The sequence below is a fragment of the Ambystoma mexicanum genome, chromosome 11 (genome assembly GCF_040938575.1).
Source record: "Ambystoma mexicanum isolate Mex_15411 chromosome 11, UKY_AmexF1_1, whole genome shotgun sequence".
In the NCBI taxonomy this organism is placed as follows: Eukaryota; Metazoa; Chordata; class Amphibia; order Caudata; family Ambystomatidae; genus Ambystoma; species Ambystoma mexicanum.
Window position 1 is genome coordinate 780,139,924 of NC_090934.1, and position 18,700 is coordinate 780,158,623.

Genomic DNA, 18,700 nt, shown 5'->3' on the forward strand with positions numbered 1-18,700 from the left:
CCCTCAAAAACTGCAATGAACCATTTGGTCTCCCTTAAACATTTGACCCATCAGTTAGCTATGAAGGCCCATCCGCAACCCAAGCCTCTACCCAAAAACACATGCCGTCCAAATTTGTATATATGTCTCATTATTTGCGACTGATTGGAATGAGCACCAAGCCCAGTGTGCATTACGTGTTCAGACGCGTTTCAGCTTTAATCAGTATCACAAAACAAATTTGTCAATTATAAACCTCTGTGGTCATGCGTATGTTCACAAAATGCAGTCTTTTTTATGCAAAGTAGCCAGGTGCACTTTGTTTGCCGTGCCTTTCTTATCGTTGATTTATTTACAAAATGTATGTAATTTACTAACTTCGGTTCATTTTAAAAGCTGCAGTGTGGTAAAATAAGTGTAACAGGACACGTAAACGATTATGCACGTGTTTACAAATGCGGGATATTTTAAAAATCTTTTTCAGTCAGATTTGGAGACCGGTGGAAATACATATATTCCTACTAATTCCTGCTACGCCTCCAAAACCACCTGATTTTTTTTCTGCATGAAATGTTCATGCAGGCACATAACGAATCGATTCCTATTGAATCCAACTAAATGTGTGTGCTTAAAACAGGCAGATTGCATAGAATTACATTGTAAATGCCGCCCGGAAAGGGTCATTTGCACACAGCTTTTCTATTTTTTACAGAACAAAGAGTAAAATGAAAGACCAAAGGTAATTTCGGCCGTGTTTACTGTTTGTTTTTGTACTCCGTGAAGCAAATGTGGAAAACTGCATGGAGGCAACTCACCACCATGTAAGTCTTGTTTGTCTGCATGCAATGACCACTTTTTTGTTGACAATTAAACTCTATTAGCATTTCAAACATGAGAGTACAAACCTTTGAATGATCCCTGTTCGGTAGCACCGCCCTGCCCACTTTAACTCCCCACTCTTAGGTTTAAGCAGGTGATGCTAGTCCATAACTGCCTACCAGGCAACATTTAGAATTCTCAAACACTTCCCCCATTCCCTACCCTCCACCCCCTTGACACTCTCAATACCCTGAACAACCCCCCCATGCAGCCCCCATACACTACCACCGGCTGGCTCCCCACCACCATGGTACCGCTCCTCCACGCGACTAGTGTCACGGCTCTGGGCCAAATGCACCATCGTCCCTCTTTCAGGTTATGTTTCACCCAGATTTGCCCCATTCATGTACCTCCTGGAGCCGGTTGGTCAAGGATTCCATGGCCAAGTGTTGTGAAGCCGTGCTATATTCCCCCCCCCCCCAGCCCCTCACCTCCCCCCACCTTTCAGCACCTGTACCACCCGTACCTTTAGAAAAAAGGTACCCATAGTCGCTTGGTGTTAGTTTGGGACTCATCAAGCAGATTTGTAAGGAACTCCATATCATATATGTCGCATACCTTTGCAACTCAATCCCTTTCAGCTGGCATCCTCGCACTCTTCCACAACTGGGCGAGGCAACATCTGGCTGCCACCAACATTAGCCTTACAATGTATAAACGCCTGACATTAACCTACATGGTCTCTATTTCGCTTTTATACGGATGATGTTTTTATCTCTTATGTATTAATGCATGCTATCTTCTACTCGGAATACTACCGAATGTATGTAAGGTTATTTCGGTCAGCTAGTGATCCCGTTTCTAGTTAAACACCTCACTATCTACCTCGTCTGAGGGCACTAGTTCTCCTGGGCGCTGCTCGACTTGCCTCTGTGCCTGCAACAGCTGACACCCGAACTTTGACCTGAGTCAGCTGCGCATCAACTGCGGCACGCCTCCTCCCATTCGCACTCGCAATTGTGGCCTAAATTCCGACTCACATTAAACTGCCTTACTTACTATTGCCTTCCCATTGCGCTCGCAAAGTTCCCCCTTAACTCCGGATTGCACTCGATGGCCGCTTCTAAAGTACGACTTCTATTTGGTATGTAAGTTACCTCCATTTATGCCCGCCACATTACCACTCATCTGTGCATATCATATTGCCTTCCATACCGTAGTCCATTTGCGTATGCCTATATCTCCACATATATGCCCATCATATTACCTTCTGGCTATTCATGAATGCCATATCGCCCACTGAAGTTAGAACTGCAGTAGGCCTCACGACTTTGCGTGCCTCCTCTTTGCAAACGCAACACTACTCTTGAATCAGAACTGCGCCGAACCATATCATTGACCTTCACTTCGGCATGTATGTTATAGCCGCCTCTCAGCCCTGACATGGAATGTGCTATATTTGCTCAGCCAAACAGCTAGATTGCCCAAGTATGCTACTTCATAGCCTGAACCACTAATAGCCTAAGGCTCAACAAGCCTATAATTGACCCACTCCGACTATCTACCCAGTTACACCAGTGTTATAAGGCTGAACCGACAGCCTATCCAACCTGCACCAACTGACTAGCACTTAAGCATACATCTCGACCAATACTATCCTTCTAGTCATGCACTTGCATACCAATACCACCGCATTTAGACTGCTTACCCTTAGCCATACAAAGGCCTGTTGAGAGCCTGTTCGGAGCCACAGGAGCCAGGGGCCAGGAACTCTGCCCTTACCGCTCCAGCCGCAGCAGCACACCACGGAGGAGGGGCAGGAGCACTAGCCTCCTGAGCTGAGGAGCATCTCCAGCTACATTCGGTTCGGCCGTGCGTCAGATCACCCTGCCTCACCGATTTCCCTCTGGGCGAGGGTTGCCATCATATCTCAGTCAGGTATGGCCATCGTGCATATTTATTGATTTCCAGCTGCTCGTCGATTTCTGAAGCGCAACGCTTCTTGAGAATCGACTGACTCCGTCAGACTCTTCCGCCTGGCCCAGCAATGGCGGGCGCATCGCGGCACCAGAGCGAGGCTCTGGCCGCACGAATCAGCTGTTGACCTCCCCTTTCATATTTATCCCCTTCCGCCGGCAGGCGGGAACGCCGGCCTCTCAACAAAGGCCCGCACTAAGGCCCCTGTTTGCCCCCTGTTCGCCTCCGGAGCCTTGGAGCCAGTGCCTACTCGGCCCTTTAATCCATTGTGAGTAGAGGGGATACCCTCAGTCTACACTATTGTGCTTTCTGGTATGTCTTCTGCTACTCCGCAATCACAAACATTTAAACTCGGTTTTTCTTCACCCTCGATAACTGTTTGCTACATACATTTATGCCTCCAACTCTGCTGCCTCTTTGCGTTACTGCCACCTCTCAATAGTACAGTCACTTTCTGCCCCTAATGCTGTATGCCTCATGACTGCTACTGGCTGTGCCCTTGGTCGCCTACGGACCACTGCAATTGTGTTGTGCCTTATGGTCGCTAATTGACCACTGCAATTGTGTTGTGCCTTATGGTCGCTAATTGACCACTGCAATTGTGTTGTGTCTTATGGTCGCTAACTGACCACTGCAACTGTGTTGTGCCCCTGGTCACTAACAGACTAGTGTTATTGTGTAAATGTCATATGGTCGCCCTCGCATTCCTTACCAGACCACGCGCGCTTAGACTCTACTAGGTCAACATGCCCCCCACCAACAGTCTAACTACTGCAAACTCACCACTGTACTCTTTCAGTACCCTACTTACCAGACTGCTGCCTACCCTTCTCATCCTTATACTGCACCCTGGCTGCACTGCACTATACCATACCACCACCTCTATCTACCACTCTTACTTGCATCACACCTCAACTATGCCATCCCACGCTCACCACACCAACCCTTATCTTAACAACCGAGCCCTCTGGATCCAGCACTTCGCCACCAGACCTGTACCTAACCTACCCTGCTCTATCTCCTTGAGAAATGCTAGACTTGGCTCGCGTCTTACCCACGCTTCTCATCATTTAGCTCACCGCATCAAACTGCCTCTCCCTTTGTCACCACCTACACTTTCACCTAAGCTACCACCATCTTCCAATTCCCCTAACTTAAACAATATCAAAGGCGCGCTAATCAACGCCAGATCACTCCCGGCTCACGCCCTAGAAGTAGCTGACTTGATCCTCAACCTTGACCTCGACTTTATAGCAATCACTGAAACCTGGCTCCACCCAGCTTCAGGTCCTCTTCTCTCCCTCGCTATCCCTCCTGACTACAACATTATCAGACATGACCGTAATTCCATCCAATCTAAAGGAGGTGGCATCGCCATCATCCACAAAAACGCTCTGAACTTCCACCTCTCAGCCACACATCACTCCTCCACTCTGGAAGCTCTGACAGCTAAACTAGCTCTCACACCCAACCATTCTATCACCTTCCATCTACTCTACCGGCCACCCGGCCCACTATCCACCTTCGCGGAGGACCTCTCCAACATCTTCACACACAACACCAAAGCTATCTCCCAGGTCATGATACTGGGGGATTTCAACTTAGGCCTCCACGACCCCAAGGACACTGCTGCTTCGTCTATTGACAACATCCTCACTAATGCTGGATTCACTCAGTTCCTAAACCAACCTACCCACAACAAGGGCAGAACCCTTGACTGGCTAGCCGCCCTCAACTGTCCCATCAACATCACCTCTAACCAACAGTGCGCCTGGACAGACCACAACTTAATTACATTCAATATTGAGTCCAAACCTATCAGCCTCCCTCACAACATTGCCCCGGCTATGGCCACCCGTAACAAACGCAACATTACTTACGATAGACTCCTCCCCCTCCTCCTTCCAGCTCTCAATGTTCGGGATCCCTCATGCTCTGACCCTACAGCCCTGGTCGACACATTCAACCGGGCCATGCTTACAGCCTTAGACACCATTGCACCCTCGAAACTGAGAAAATCTAAACCTCGAGCCCACCTAAACTCTTGGTTTACACCCCATCTCAGAGCACTACGCAAAGAAAAACGAATTGCAGAATCCCACTGGAGAAGCAATCACTCTCTAGCTAACAAATCACGCGTGCTCCTGGCCACCCTTAACTACAAGGAAGCTATATTCCAGGCAAAAAAAGACACATATAACAAACGCATCGAGCAAGCCAAATCTAACACCAAAGAATTGTTTAAAATCCTAAAAGAACTTGAAACTCCTGTTACTCCACCTGACACATGTACCAAAGATAGCACCTGGTGCTCCAAAATCCAAGAAGCTCTCTTAGGTAAGATTGCCACTCTCCAAATTAAAATCAACAACAAACAATCTAGCCTTCAATCCAACCCTCTACAGATCCCTATACCTACCATAAACCTCTCTATCACAGACTCTCTGCCTCCTTTTAGCTTCTCTCCACTCTCCATTCTCGAAGTGGAAAAGATTATCACTAGCCTTAAACCGTCCAATTGTCAGGGTGACCTTTGTCCTGCACCTATTATTAAGGAAGCTGCTCACGACCTAGCACCATTCATCACTACGCTCATCAACTCCTCCTTTAGCTCTGGGATTGTACCGGACAATCTTAAGGATGCATGGGTCATCCCGCTTCTGAAAAAACCTACCCTGGATCCCAGCATACCCACAAACTACAGACCAATTACCACTGTACCTTTTTTACTAAAAATCCTTGACCGCGCGGCCTACCTACAAATTCAGGAATACCTTGAATCAAATAAACTTCTGGGACTCAGGCAATCAGGCTTCCGGCCTCGCCATGGCACTGAGACCGCCCTTATTGATTTAAAAACGCAGATCGAAGATCTCAAAGACAAAGGCAAACTGGCGTTATTACTTCTCCTGGACCTCTCTGCTGCTTTTGATCTTGTCAATCACAAAATTCTCTGCCATCACCTCAAATCAGCCGCACACTTCTCAGAAAATGCCGCCACTTGGATCAGATCCTTCCTGGATAATAGATCTATGCGCGTGTTCTCCCCACTTGCGGCCGCACCACCCGCTCCGGTCTCTTGTGGTGTGCCTCAAGGGTCCTGTGTCTCGCCCACGTTATATAACGTGTTTACCAAACCCCTTTTTGATATTTTGGACCATTTGGGCGTCACGTATACCAATTACGCTGACGACACACAAATACTAATCCCCATCACAGGAGACTACACAACTGACTCCCTTGCCATCAACGCCATCTACCAGGTCATCCAAGCGTGGATGGCCCAACACGGCCTCTGCCTAAATGATGAAAAGACAGAGCTCCTCATTCTTGGTTCACCACAAAAACTCACTAAACTTGACCCTGCCTTCAAGTCTTTCACCATTGATGGGAACACCATCCCGATTGCTAAGGACACGAAAACCCTAGGGATTTACATCGACTCAACCCTATCCTTGACTAGACAATCCAACGCAGTCTCATCTGCAGCAGCGCATACTTGCAAGCTCATCACCGCCTGTCGCCCGTTCCTAACCACTGCCAACTGCGTAACCTTGGCCAGGACCCTTGTACTATCCAAGGTCGACTACTGTAATGCCCTCTATCTAGGTACTAATCTCCGCAACTTAAACAAGCTACAAATTGTCCAAAACAATGCGATCAGAGCGGCCCTTAACATTCCTAGGCGCCAGCATATATCTGACACCAGGCGCAACCTGCACTGGCTCTCTATCCCACATCGCATCTCCTTGAAGTCCTTGGCTCTCACACACAAATGCCTCCACAACCAAGCCCCTCGCTACCTGGCAAACAGATTCTCTTTCCACAATTCCACCAGACCTCGCAGAGCGGCCCAAGCCAACTGCCTTGACATCCCGCGTTTTAATCTCCAAAGATCTGGTGGAACCAGCTTCCCCATCCTGGCAGCCAAACTTTGGAACTCACTCCCCAATGACCTTAGAGCAGAACCTTCCTTCCTGAAATTCAAATACCTTACCAAAGCTTGGCTATCCGCCCAAGACTGCTAACACCAGCTTATTGCCCTACTTGCACTTTGACCTACTATGCATCCCTTATTAACTATCCTGTAAATCACTGCCTTATCGATATTCGTTTGAATGTATATTTTGTACATTTTGTAAATCTTCCTGTAATAATCCTGTAATACTCTGTCACATTGCCTTGTCATGCTTTCATCTTGTTGTAACTAAGTTAAGCGCCCGGTTGCCCCTGGGCCTGGTGCGCTATAGAAATAAATAAAATACTATAGAAAATGAAATACTACTCTTTCACCATACATCTCAGACGCCGTGCCCAATGCTGAGAAATACACCAACTTACTGACTGATAAGGCCTCCCCCATCAAGCCTTGCAAACCTTACATCACTCTCACCTTGTCTACCTCACTACCTTTATCGGACAATATAATACCTACCAAATTCCTGCCTCCCTGCCAAATCAAGACAACTTCACCTACTCTGACTACCAGGACCACAGCAAGCATTGACCACCCGCTCTCTCCACTCCAATGGGTCCAGCTACATGCCACCCAACCTACAGCCAACCAACTGTGCCTTACATACATGAGAAACCTCAGACTTGGATCTAGACTGAATAAGTTTAATCAATCTCTAATTAACGCCAGAACTAAATCCAGTACCTCCACCCCGCCTACCAGGAGAAATAAACGTAAGTTAGCAAACGGCTTAACCAATAACAATCTGACTTCACAGAAAACTGAAGCTCCACAATCCACTTGACAGCAATACCCCTGTTATTAAGGGCACGCTCATAAATGCCAGATCCTTGATAGCTCAGGCACCAGACATTGCAGACCTTATTGTCCTAAACCAACTCAATTTCCTTGCTATAACAGAGACTTGGCTACACGCTGCAGCAGGTCCTACTCTTTCACTAGCCATACCAGAAAACTATACCATCCTTAGACTAGATAGGGAAGACTCTAGAGGCGGCGGTATCGCCTTTATAGCCAAACTAAGCTCCGTCTACGGGTCCTAACTAACTCCCCCTTCCCCTCGGGAGAACTCCTGTCAGTCAAACTCCCAGTCACGGCCTCTCGCACAATCACCCTCAACCTCATCTATAGACCACCAGGACCTATATCAACCTTCGATGAAGATATCACAACACTACTCACTGTGAACACCAAACCAGGTTCACAAATTATACTGCTGGGCGACTTTAACCTAGGCCTCCACGACTTGAATAATACCAATGCCTTAGCACTCGCCAACTCCATAACTGAATTAGGCTTCACCCATCGCATTAACATGCCCACCCATAGCAAAGGTAGAATACTAGACTGGTTGGTAGACCTCAAGTGTGACACCAATATTCTATCTAATGAACCTTGCGCTTGGAGCGACCATCACCTCATATCCTTCACCTTACAAGATACTGTTCATCCTTATCTACCTAACCAGCCAGCCCTGCCAGATCTCACGAGAAATAACCTAAATATTACCTTAGAGAAACTACTACCACTACTACAACCTATCACCAGTCACCCCTCACTAGTACTGATCCCTCAGTACTATTTGAACTTTATAACAAAACTATTCAGCAAGCCATTGACAAAATAGCACCTCTAAAAATGTGCAAAGCAAAGCCTCATGCGCACTTAAACTCATGGTTCACCTCCAAGCCTTACGCAGGGAAAAAAGAGGTGCAGAGTCCATATGGAAAAATAACCCTACAGGAGTCAATAAAGAAAAACTCAAAAAGGTACAAGGCTGCGATCCACCAAACAAAAAGTGACATCCACAACGACAGAATTAGCAAAGCTAATGAAGATTGCCCATGCTTACAGTGCTGGCCAGTCTTGATTCTATTAAAGACACAGAGGCGAGCATTATGCTTTACTTTCTTTATTGCTGCCACTTCAGCACTTCAAAACAACAAACATTTAAACTGGGTATTTCCTGTTTTCTTTAAGAACTGTGAGAAAAAAAGGTAAATGCAATGTTTAAAAGTTAAGTTCAAGGACACTCTCTTTTTGGTACTACTAGTTTCATGATCCTCCTAGCCTTTGGTTTAGTTTAGTTTAGTTATTCATTTGTATTGTGCACCAGACCCGTAGGTATGAGGGCGCAGGAGCAACAGGGTTATTCACAGCTTGGTTACACGTTTCTATGCATTACAGTGTTACAAAATGACAAGGGGGGCAAAAATTAACAAGTTACAATGAGGCAAATAGTTTCCAGATTTACAGGCAAGCAAAAAAGCATGTAGATTACAAGATTACAAATCAGCATACTATATGGTACGTAGCAGTGTGGTGGGCTAGTAGTATTAGTGGTCCTTGTTCTTTATCCACTGGATGTAATTCCGCCTTAAGTGTGTGTAAGTTTGGGGTGTCCTGAGAGGGGGTGGAAGGGAGTTCCAGTGTTGGGCAGCTTTCACCTGGAAGCTGTTGCCACCCATTTTGGTGCGTTTGAACCTGGGCACTGTGAGCAGATTTGCGTTAGAGGTTCTGGTGGGTCTGTTGGTGGTGTGTTTACTTATTCTATCGACTAGGTAGCGTGGGGCGGCGTTGTTGAGGCATTTGTGTGTTAATGAGGCTACTTTAAGCAGGATTGTGTCTGTGGTGTTGAGCCAGTTATGGGTTCTTCTAATGTTGGAAATGTGTTCTCTCCTGAGGATGCTGAGCAGTAATAAAGCAGTTTTCCCATTATCTCTAAGGGTGTCAATTTGAGCCTTCAGATCAATGAGGGCCGTTTCTGTCCCGTGTTGGGGTCTGAAACCTGATTGTCGGATCCCTAGGAGGTGGTTTATTTCAAGGTATTTTTGGATTTGTAGATATGCTGTCTTGTCTGGTATCTTGAGTAGGAATGGGATGGTGGTAATGGGTCTGTAGTTAGTGGGAATGGAGGGGTCTGAAAGGGGCCCCTAGGGGTCCCTTACGTCTATGGAAACAAGGCGAGTCACCACACATGATAGATACGCCAGACACGAGGTTGTATTCCCAAAGCTAGGGTTTATTGCAAAGCAAATAGTCTCAGTTGGCCAACTCAGTCTCACGCCCCGTGACATGTATCTCTAGACTTCGAGGGACGCAAGAGAGTGAATTACGTACATCAGTTACATATATACAAAATGCATATCATACAATCAGCTATGACATGTTTAACACCCCCCTTTATTGGGTTTCTTTGAACTCGGTGTGATGATGGACACTTTCGACAATTATGACACCTTCAAATATCTATTCTAGTAACAATATGCAATTTGCAAGTGTGGAGGCATCTTTCAGTTGTTGAACAGAACACAGTGCTTCTGTTCTTGGAAGCGAGCTACATACGGGGGAAGAGTCGCATTCCAGAACTTGCTATCTATGAGGTGCTATTCGTGTCCTGGGAGCCGACACGCTCTAACAGGGCTCAGTAAAGGGGGGCCGTAAGAAGAGCATAATTCAAGCCTTTAGCTGCTTTATTCTAACATATTCTACCATATAACGAGACTGGCTGGCAGCTGCAAAATGACTAAATGCCCTGCAGCTCTGCTTCAAGGCTACATTCGGGAGGGAGCCGGGCATTCTTTCCTGGCGCTGCCTACGTTGTGTTTCAACAAACTCTTGTTATCCTCGCGGCCCTGCGGCCTTGTCCTTTCACGTGCAGACAACAATGTTTTACAGTCGAGCAGTGTAAGCAGAAAATGTACTGTGAAGCAATAAGAACAGAAAGCAATGAGCAATGGTTAGAAAACAAAATGGCGATCATTGTTACATCAAAATGGCCGTTCATTGGCAAACTCGGAAACCGATATATCTGTCATATCCTGCATGAGACGGTTGGCCCACGGCCACCAAAATACGTTTGCCGTCAAATATGAGAGGTACCCATTTTTCTAGACTGACAGGGTCAAAAGAGGGCTTTTTGAGGAGGGTAGGACCCAAGATTCTTTAAGGTTGCTGGGGACTGTACCTGAAGAGAAGGAGGCGTTAATGAGTCTAGTGATGAATGGCGAGAGGTCTCTAGCCGCATCTTTAATGATTTGTGGGGGGCGGAGGTCGCCCTGACAGTTAGATGGTTTTAGGCTGAGAATGATTTTTTCCACTTCTAAGGTGGAGACTCTGGAGAAGCTGAAGCGAGCGGGGTTGGGTGGGGGGTGTGGGAGTGAGGGACTCAGGGTGGTGTAGGTGGGGTTAGTTAGTTTGGCTATGGATTCTTTTTTATTTTTGATTTTAGTTTGTAGGCCTGTGATTTTATTATTTAGGGCATTTTGGACACTAGTGCACCATTGTTTGTCCTTCACGCAGGTGTCTGGAGTTAGCACTGGTGTTTCCTATTCTTTGATGATCGTAAACAGCTCTTTGGAGCTGGAATTGGCTTGTGCAATTCTCTGATTATAGGATTCTTGTTTGGCAGATATGATGTCTTTTTTGTAGTTGAACGTTACTTTATTAAGCATTGTCTTGTTGTGGTCTGTGGGAGACTGTCTCCAGGCTTGTTCCATTTTGCGTTTTTCCAGTCTGAGCACTTTAAGGTGGCTGGAGAACCATTGGTTAAGGTGCTTTTTCGGTTTGCACTTTCTTAGTTTGAGTGGTGCAATGGAGTCTAAGGCTGTGCGCATGGATTTTTTATAGCCTTCTACGAGGTCGTGGGGGTTGGAAGTGGCAGGGAGTTGGTTGAGCGTTGGGAGGATGAGAGGGATCAATTTTTCCATCGTGATATTTTTATTACTTCTCGTGGGGATGGCTGAGGCTATTACGTTGTTGGTGATGGGGCTCGAGGCTTCGAGGGAAAAGGAAAGGAGATGGTGGTCAGACCAGGCTTGAGGGGAGTTATTAGTGATGGATGCCGAGCAGTTATGTTCTGCTATCCAATCAAGGGTTCACCCTTTTTTATGGGTGGGGCCGGATACTTTTTGTGTGAAACCTAGTTCAGACAGAGTGTTGTTGATAATGGTGGGCTGGTGGTCTTTAGGGTCTTTGTAGCCTAGGTTGAAGTCCCCTAGGATGAGGCACTGGGAGGAGTTTTTTAAGTTGTTGGTGAGGGTGGCGCTAAGGTCTTCCTCAAAGAATCCTAAGGGTCCAGGTGGTCTGTAAAGTAGGTGAATGGATATTGTTTGGGACTTGGCAGTGGGCAGTTTAGCTGTGAGTGATTCACATGATGGTAGGTGAGTAGCTGAGTCTAGTTTAATGTTGAGGTGGGTTTTGGCTATTATGGCCAGGCCTCCGCCTCTAGATTCTGTTCTATCCGCTCGGATGATGGCGTAGTCATTGAGGATGGCTAGCGAGAGGGCTGGGCCGCCGGCTGCATGGAGCCATGACTCAGTTATGGCTAAGAAATCTAAATCTTCAGCTAGAATGAGGTCTGCTATGTCTGTAGCATGTGCAATTATGGAACGTGCGTTGATAAGGGCACCTTTTATGGATGGGGTGGTGGGCTTGGTTGGGTTGGTCGCAATGTTATGCGCTTTGTCTTTGGTCGTAGTATTAGGTGGGCTGGGTTTGAGTCTTTCCAACTTAAGGTTGGTGCATGTGCTGATGGAGGTGGTACGGTTTGTTAGTTTGGATTGGGCGGAGTCCCTGACTCGGGGCTCGTGTATTTTCGGCAGTCTGGACCGTAATCTGGTGTTTCGTTCAGAAAGGCACGGTGGGATGACTGGGGGGAAGCATGGATATGGCGTGCGGCTCTGTGGGAGTGGGTGAAATGGTGCCTAGGGCGACCGTGCTGAGGATGGTGCTAGGCGAACATGCAGAGTTGATAATGTAGAGGATGATTCTCAGCAGTATTGAGTAGATACCAGGGAGGAACCTTTTGTTGGTAGGGGTGGTGGGGGGGGGTGCCTAAGTTCCGAGATCATATATGGGGCAAAAATGCAGTGTGCAGGCAAATAGTACCAACTGAGGCAGCCTACCTAGATTCGCAAATCAAAAATTAGACAAAATGCAGTGTGCAGGCAAATAGTACCAACTGATGCAGCCTACCTAGATTCGAAAATCAGAAAATAAGGCAAAATGCAGTGTGCAGGCAGATAGTAGCAACTGAGACATTCTACCTAGATTTGCAAATCAAAAATAAGACAAAATGCAGTGTGCAGGCAAATAGTACCAACTGAGGCAGCCTACCTAGATTCGAAAATCAAAAAATAAGGCAAAATGCAGTGTGGTAGTTCTGAGGCTGCTCTCCTCCACCTATCAGGTGCTTGCTCGGGTTATAAGATGCTCCAGCCCCAGGTCCCTTCCTCTTTCTTTGTCTATAACAGGATTCCATGAATAAACATCCCACTTATGAAACAAATTAGTCCAACGCCATGGACGTCCAACGGATCTCTTGACACTCCGGCTCCAGTGGTCCAACGGGACAACTTGCCTTGTCATGATCCAAGCCTATGGTCCTTCAGTGTCTATCAAGACGCTTTCTGCTCGTCACCTACGAGGAATAAAGCAAACACCATGAGGGCGGGAATGCGCTAAAGTCCTAGTGCAATATACAGTTACATAACACTCATCAAGACTTTTGCCATTCTGGGAGTGACATAATGCTTGCCTCCATGTCTTTAATAGAATCAAGACTGGCCTGCACTGTAAGCATGGGCAATCTTCATTATATGTCAAGACAGGAGGCGAGCATTATGCTTGCTCAAAGCTTGCTACCACCCTATTAGGGACAAGGGAAGGGGCAGAGATTGCCTGTTGGAATCCAACAGTCAAACTCTGTACATAGGATTTACATAAAACACAAGTGAAGACAGAACAGAAATATGCAGGGAAAAGGAAGTCAAAGAGAGCAAGGTTCAGAACAGAGAACCGGAAGAAAGGAAGGGCAGGAACCTAGTATTTAAATGCAGGGAATGGCGACCGGAAACTGTACACGGGAATCAAGAACAGTAACTCAGGGCTGGAAAGACAAGAGAAAGCTAGCAGAGGGAAATTAAGGAAACAGTATAACTGAAGTGGATAACCAAAGGGAAGGACTGAACACTCAAGGAAGGCAAGGACAGGAATCATGAACAGAGGGCTGCAGACAAGGAAGAGAGCAAGGGAGCAGTAGCCAGGAAACAGAGGGCTTTAAATAAGAAAGGGAGCAAGGGGCTGTAGCCAGGGAACAGAGGGCTGTAAACAAGGAAGAGAGCAAGGGGGCTGTAGCCAGGGAACAGAGGGCTGCAAACAAGGAAGCAGGGCTGCAGTATGGAAGGCACAGAGGTGCAGGCAAAAGGCAGGGGAGAGAGGGCTGAGAAGCAGGGCAGCAAGGCAGGAAGCACAGGGCTGTGGAACAAGAGCAGGAACTGGAAGCCACAGGACACAGCAAATATCCAAGGAACAGGGCAACAAAGCGCTGGTAGAAAGCTCAATGCAAGAGGCCTGTGCTCCTGCAGGCAGCTGCTTAAATACTGAACTGCCCTGTGCTGAAGTAGGCTAATTAGCAGCACCTGGAGCAGCACACCTGAATGTAATTGGCCTCCGCTCTCTCTAGTCCTGGGAAAGCAAAAGCTTCACTGTTCACTAAGGCTTTTGGGGACTGTAGAGCTAGAACTGCTGTATAGGAATAGCCAGGAAATGGGAACTCCCACAAGGTGCATTATGGGACATGTAGTTTGTAAAAGTAAATACGAAAGTTCCAAAGCCTTGTAAACGGAAAGTAAAGATAATAATATGAATAGGTGTTGTCCAGGGAGTATTACGGAAACAATTGAGTCCCAAATAGTCCACGATGGGTGCCAATTGGTGCGCCAGTGGTACAATCTTGACACAGAATGGCTTTGAAACTGGCTGAGCAAAAATACTAATGGCCTGATTCATGGATTATTTGTCCCAAAAAAAACGGGATTTGTGCGCCATTCTGCCCGCAAATCCCCATTAGTTAAACAGGGATTTGCGGGCAGAATGGCGCACAAATCCCGTTTTTTGGGTGCAAATAATCCATGAATTAGGGGTTAAATGTGGTCAGAAATGCTTACATTATTATACATTTCTACGGGAGCCGCTTTGAACAGATGCAAGCAAGCAAAAGCAATGATTTAATCAAAAGAAAACAATTGGAATCTCAAAGGCAAAGTGGGAAATAATTTAAAGACAATTCACACGTGTAAAATCTTTGCAAAATGTAAATTTGCGGGCAAACATTTGCTATGCGATTTTTGAGAAAAACAGGTCAAATACGCTGTCTTTAAAACTGAGGGAATTATAGAGGTTTTAGTGAGAGGTGTTTTTCGGAAATAAAGACACACATTTGGGCAAACACTTCAGTTTAAAACCAGAAAATATGGGTTATGCTTTTACTCAAGACTAGACCATGCAGGCTAGACAACCAGGTTGGGACGAAGTAAGCTCTCAGACTGATTCATGACTTCAGTAACAGATCCCCAGCACATTCCCCAGCAGAACCAGTCCAAACACTCGATGTGGGATTTTTGGATAGGAATTACACAAATAAAAATCACTAAGAAAATGACGCTTTAGCTAACAGACAGAATAAGATAGCACTAAAGATTTTGACACTGTTACTGGTCATGAAAGTGAGGATAGTTCAGAGATTATGGTGGAACAAGATAAGGCAAGGTATATAATAGTTCTCTAGCGTCCTGTTAATACTCACAATCCACTGGGATTTAAGATTTTAGGCCCGTCAAGATTCTGGTCAATGGATCGGGTCTATCCGGGAAGGACAGCACATCAGCCGCGGGACAGGATCAGCTAGGCCAATCACCGGAACAGCACAGGATCTGCCCTTCCTGTTTCTGGATATTTCAGATCAGTGGGATGGCGAGTTCATCAGGCAAGCATTATGGTAGCAAGCCAGATGGTTTCAGGATGCTTCCCCACACCACAGCGCTCCACTGGGTTGTAGGGATTAGTTGAGGATTGATTGAGGATTGAGGCCTTGCTGAAAATGGTTCAGCTACTGCTTGGCCTGGTGATTGGCATCTGGATCTGGAAGGATGTTAAAGCTGGATGTTGAATGCTGGATCAGAGAGCTTCGTTGGAATGAGGAGAGAGTTTGTCTCTGTGTTGTCAGCTGTCCCTATTTATCATGTCAAAGTGACATCACACAAATGGGTGTATGGGCCGGCTTAAATAAACTCGCCCTTGTGAACTGGGATTGGATCAGAGCCTCATCTCCGCCTTGCATCCGAGCGATTGGATCAAAGACAGATGATGTCAAGTTTTATGGTTTGATTTTTACAATCCTTAGAAACCTCCCCTAGCCACTAGTATCAAAATCTAATTTTGTCCTAAATACATATTTATACATTTGTAACCTCTATGAAAATCACATACAAGGATTACATATTATATGGAGTATCTGTAATCAAAATCCCACAGCTGTGAGACCTTGTCTCGCCTTTTTGCAGCATTTTGTCCATTTCGCCATGAGCACATTTTCCAAACTTAATCCAAATTTCCACAAATATGTGTGTTCACCATAGGAATGTGTGTGCAAAGTTTAACAATGCTAGCATAAATACAGTTCCCATAAACCACATATACTGCCATTCATGTTCAGAATATGCTACACAGTTCCACCACGTTTTGAAATGTAGGGCCAAAAATTAGAGTAACAAATCTGCCCTTTTTATATTTTTCACCACTTCCGATAGCGAGTTATAAGTCTCTAAAAAATGTCCATTACATATTCTTTGCAGCAAATGGTCAGCCTTTTGTCTGTCTCTGGAGGCAAGGAGCAGCCCCCACCTTTGGGATTTCCTTCTACAAGCCTAGTTTATGACCTTTTCACACATCCATTTCCTGGCCTGGAGAATCTGCTATTGTTCAGTCCTTGGTAGCAGACAAAAGTCTGGCCTACCCCACAATTATCATGTGTCAGTGAGTATCCGCTGAGAGGAATGCCCTCCTCTTGGGTGGAAACCTGTTTTTCAACCTCTTGCAGGCCCAGCCAGCCTATGTTAATTTTTCATTTCTTGACTTGAATCCAGCATAAAACAAACTTGTTGCATCAGATGATATAGATAAATGTAATTCTTAGATTTAAACCTGTGGGATCAAAACAACTGAGATCTGTGTTCCTTTCAGCAACAATCCTTTTATATTTGCTAATCCGGCACATCTTTAGTTTTAGACAACTTTAAAGTTTAATCAGGAGAGCCCATGTGACAGGGGTTGTCACTCACAGGTAGCCCAGTGTGGCTGCACACACATTTTTGACAGGAATTGTCCTTCACAGGCAATCCAGTTTTGCTGAGAAATGTTTTGCTCTTAACATTTCAAGACCTTGTATATTTCAATGAATTTTAGCGCCAAGCAAGATCTTAAGTTTTGGAAAGTGTTATGTACAGGCATGTTGAAGTTTCAGCAGCAAAGTAAATTTCATTTACAGGCAAATTTTGGAATTTCACTTGCAAAGCGCTGCTGCTCCCTCTGTACTCCATGTTTACTTGTCATGGAGCCCACTGGCACTTTTTCTGCAGCGTGTGCTCTGTTCCACCACACATGCACCATGGGTGGCAGGTTGCCCAGCCATCTTTTTGTGTGTTGCAAAACACGGTTTTGGAGGTTTTGGCGCGCACAAGGGTTTTGCCACCATTTTACTGTTTCTCGCACCATTGATAGCAGAGTGAGGCCGCATAGTATAGCAGAGTGGGTCAGTACATCCCACAGGCTGAAACGGGATCCAAACTTTGTTCCGTGCACCATTGGGACCACCAGTCCCATGCAGCTCTATAACTCCTAATGGTGGAAGATGCCCAGGAGTCTCTGATACAGTCAGCAGCGAGTTGCTAAATGCCTGGCAATTCCCATCTCTTCCTGAAACCCTGCAGGTGAATAAGTGTAGCGTACCTGCTTCTATCAACGGGTGAAGCTGGCCGGTTGGACTGAGAAGAAGGTCCAGTCGATCCGAAACTATCCTCTGAAAATCCAAAGAAAGTTCAATCTCTACTGGAAACCATGTCGGAGACTTCCAAAATGGTACAATCACTACGAGCTCCCCTTCCTCTCTGTGGGCTTTCGCTAGTGCCCACGTGAGCATTATGAACGGTAGGAAGGCATAATGCATTGCTCCTTTCCACGGGTGTAGGAATGTATCCATACCTGCTGCCCCCGGGTCTATCCTCCAACTGAAGTACTTGTGCATCTGTGCGTTCAGCCTGGATGTAAATAGATCTGTGTCTAGGGGGCCCCAAGTTTCCTGCAACCACCTGAACACCTGAGGATGTAGCTTCCAATCGCTGGAGTCTACAAGATATCGTGAATTCCAGTCCGCTACACTGTTTTGTGCTCCTGGAAGGTACACTGCTGCTACTGCGAGCTGGTGTTGGAGACAATAGTGCCAGAAATCCTTCGCTAGTTCCGCCAGCATCCTGGATCCGGTCCCTCCTAGCTTATTTATGTAGCGTATGGCTGAGATGTTGTCCATCTTGAGTTAGACACAACATCTGACTTTGTCTTTGGTGAAAGATTGTACTGTGAAATAATCCGCTAGGAGTTCGAGACAGTTTATGTGTGTTAGGGAGATTTCTCCAGAATGGCTAATATCCCTTACCTACTGAGTCTCTCAGCAGCTTTGCTGGATTTCTAGGATTTCTTTTTTTCACCTGGTGAGAGTGTGGGCCTTTCTTCCCACTTTTACATGTGTTTTGCTGTGTGTTTTACATTTTTGTGTTCATAGACTATGGAGTCTCACCTACTCCATAGGCATCATCTTTTTACTGTGTGTCATACAGCACCTTTAGTGCAGTGACACAGGGTTTTCTTTTTCAGACTTCCCACTTTGATCTCCATTTTCTGGGACTGACTACTGTCTCCCAGGACATGTAAAGTTGCCATTGACTTTTAGTCTTTTTAAATTCACAGACCCGGTAAAAACTATCTTTCATAGAGTACTGGAAAGGGTTAATAGTTATCCCTTTTTGTCTGTCTGTCATGGAACATTATTTCGTTCCCCTTTCTTTAAGATTTGGCTGGTGGCAGTGGTATCTTCCATTTTCTTTCCTACCACGG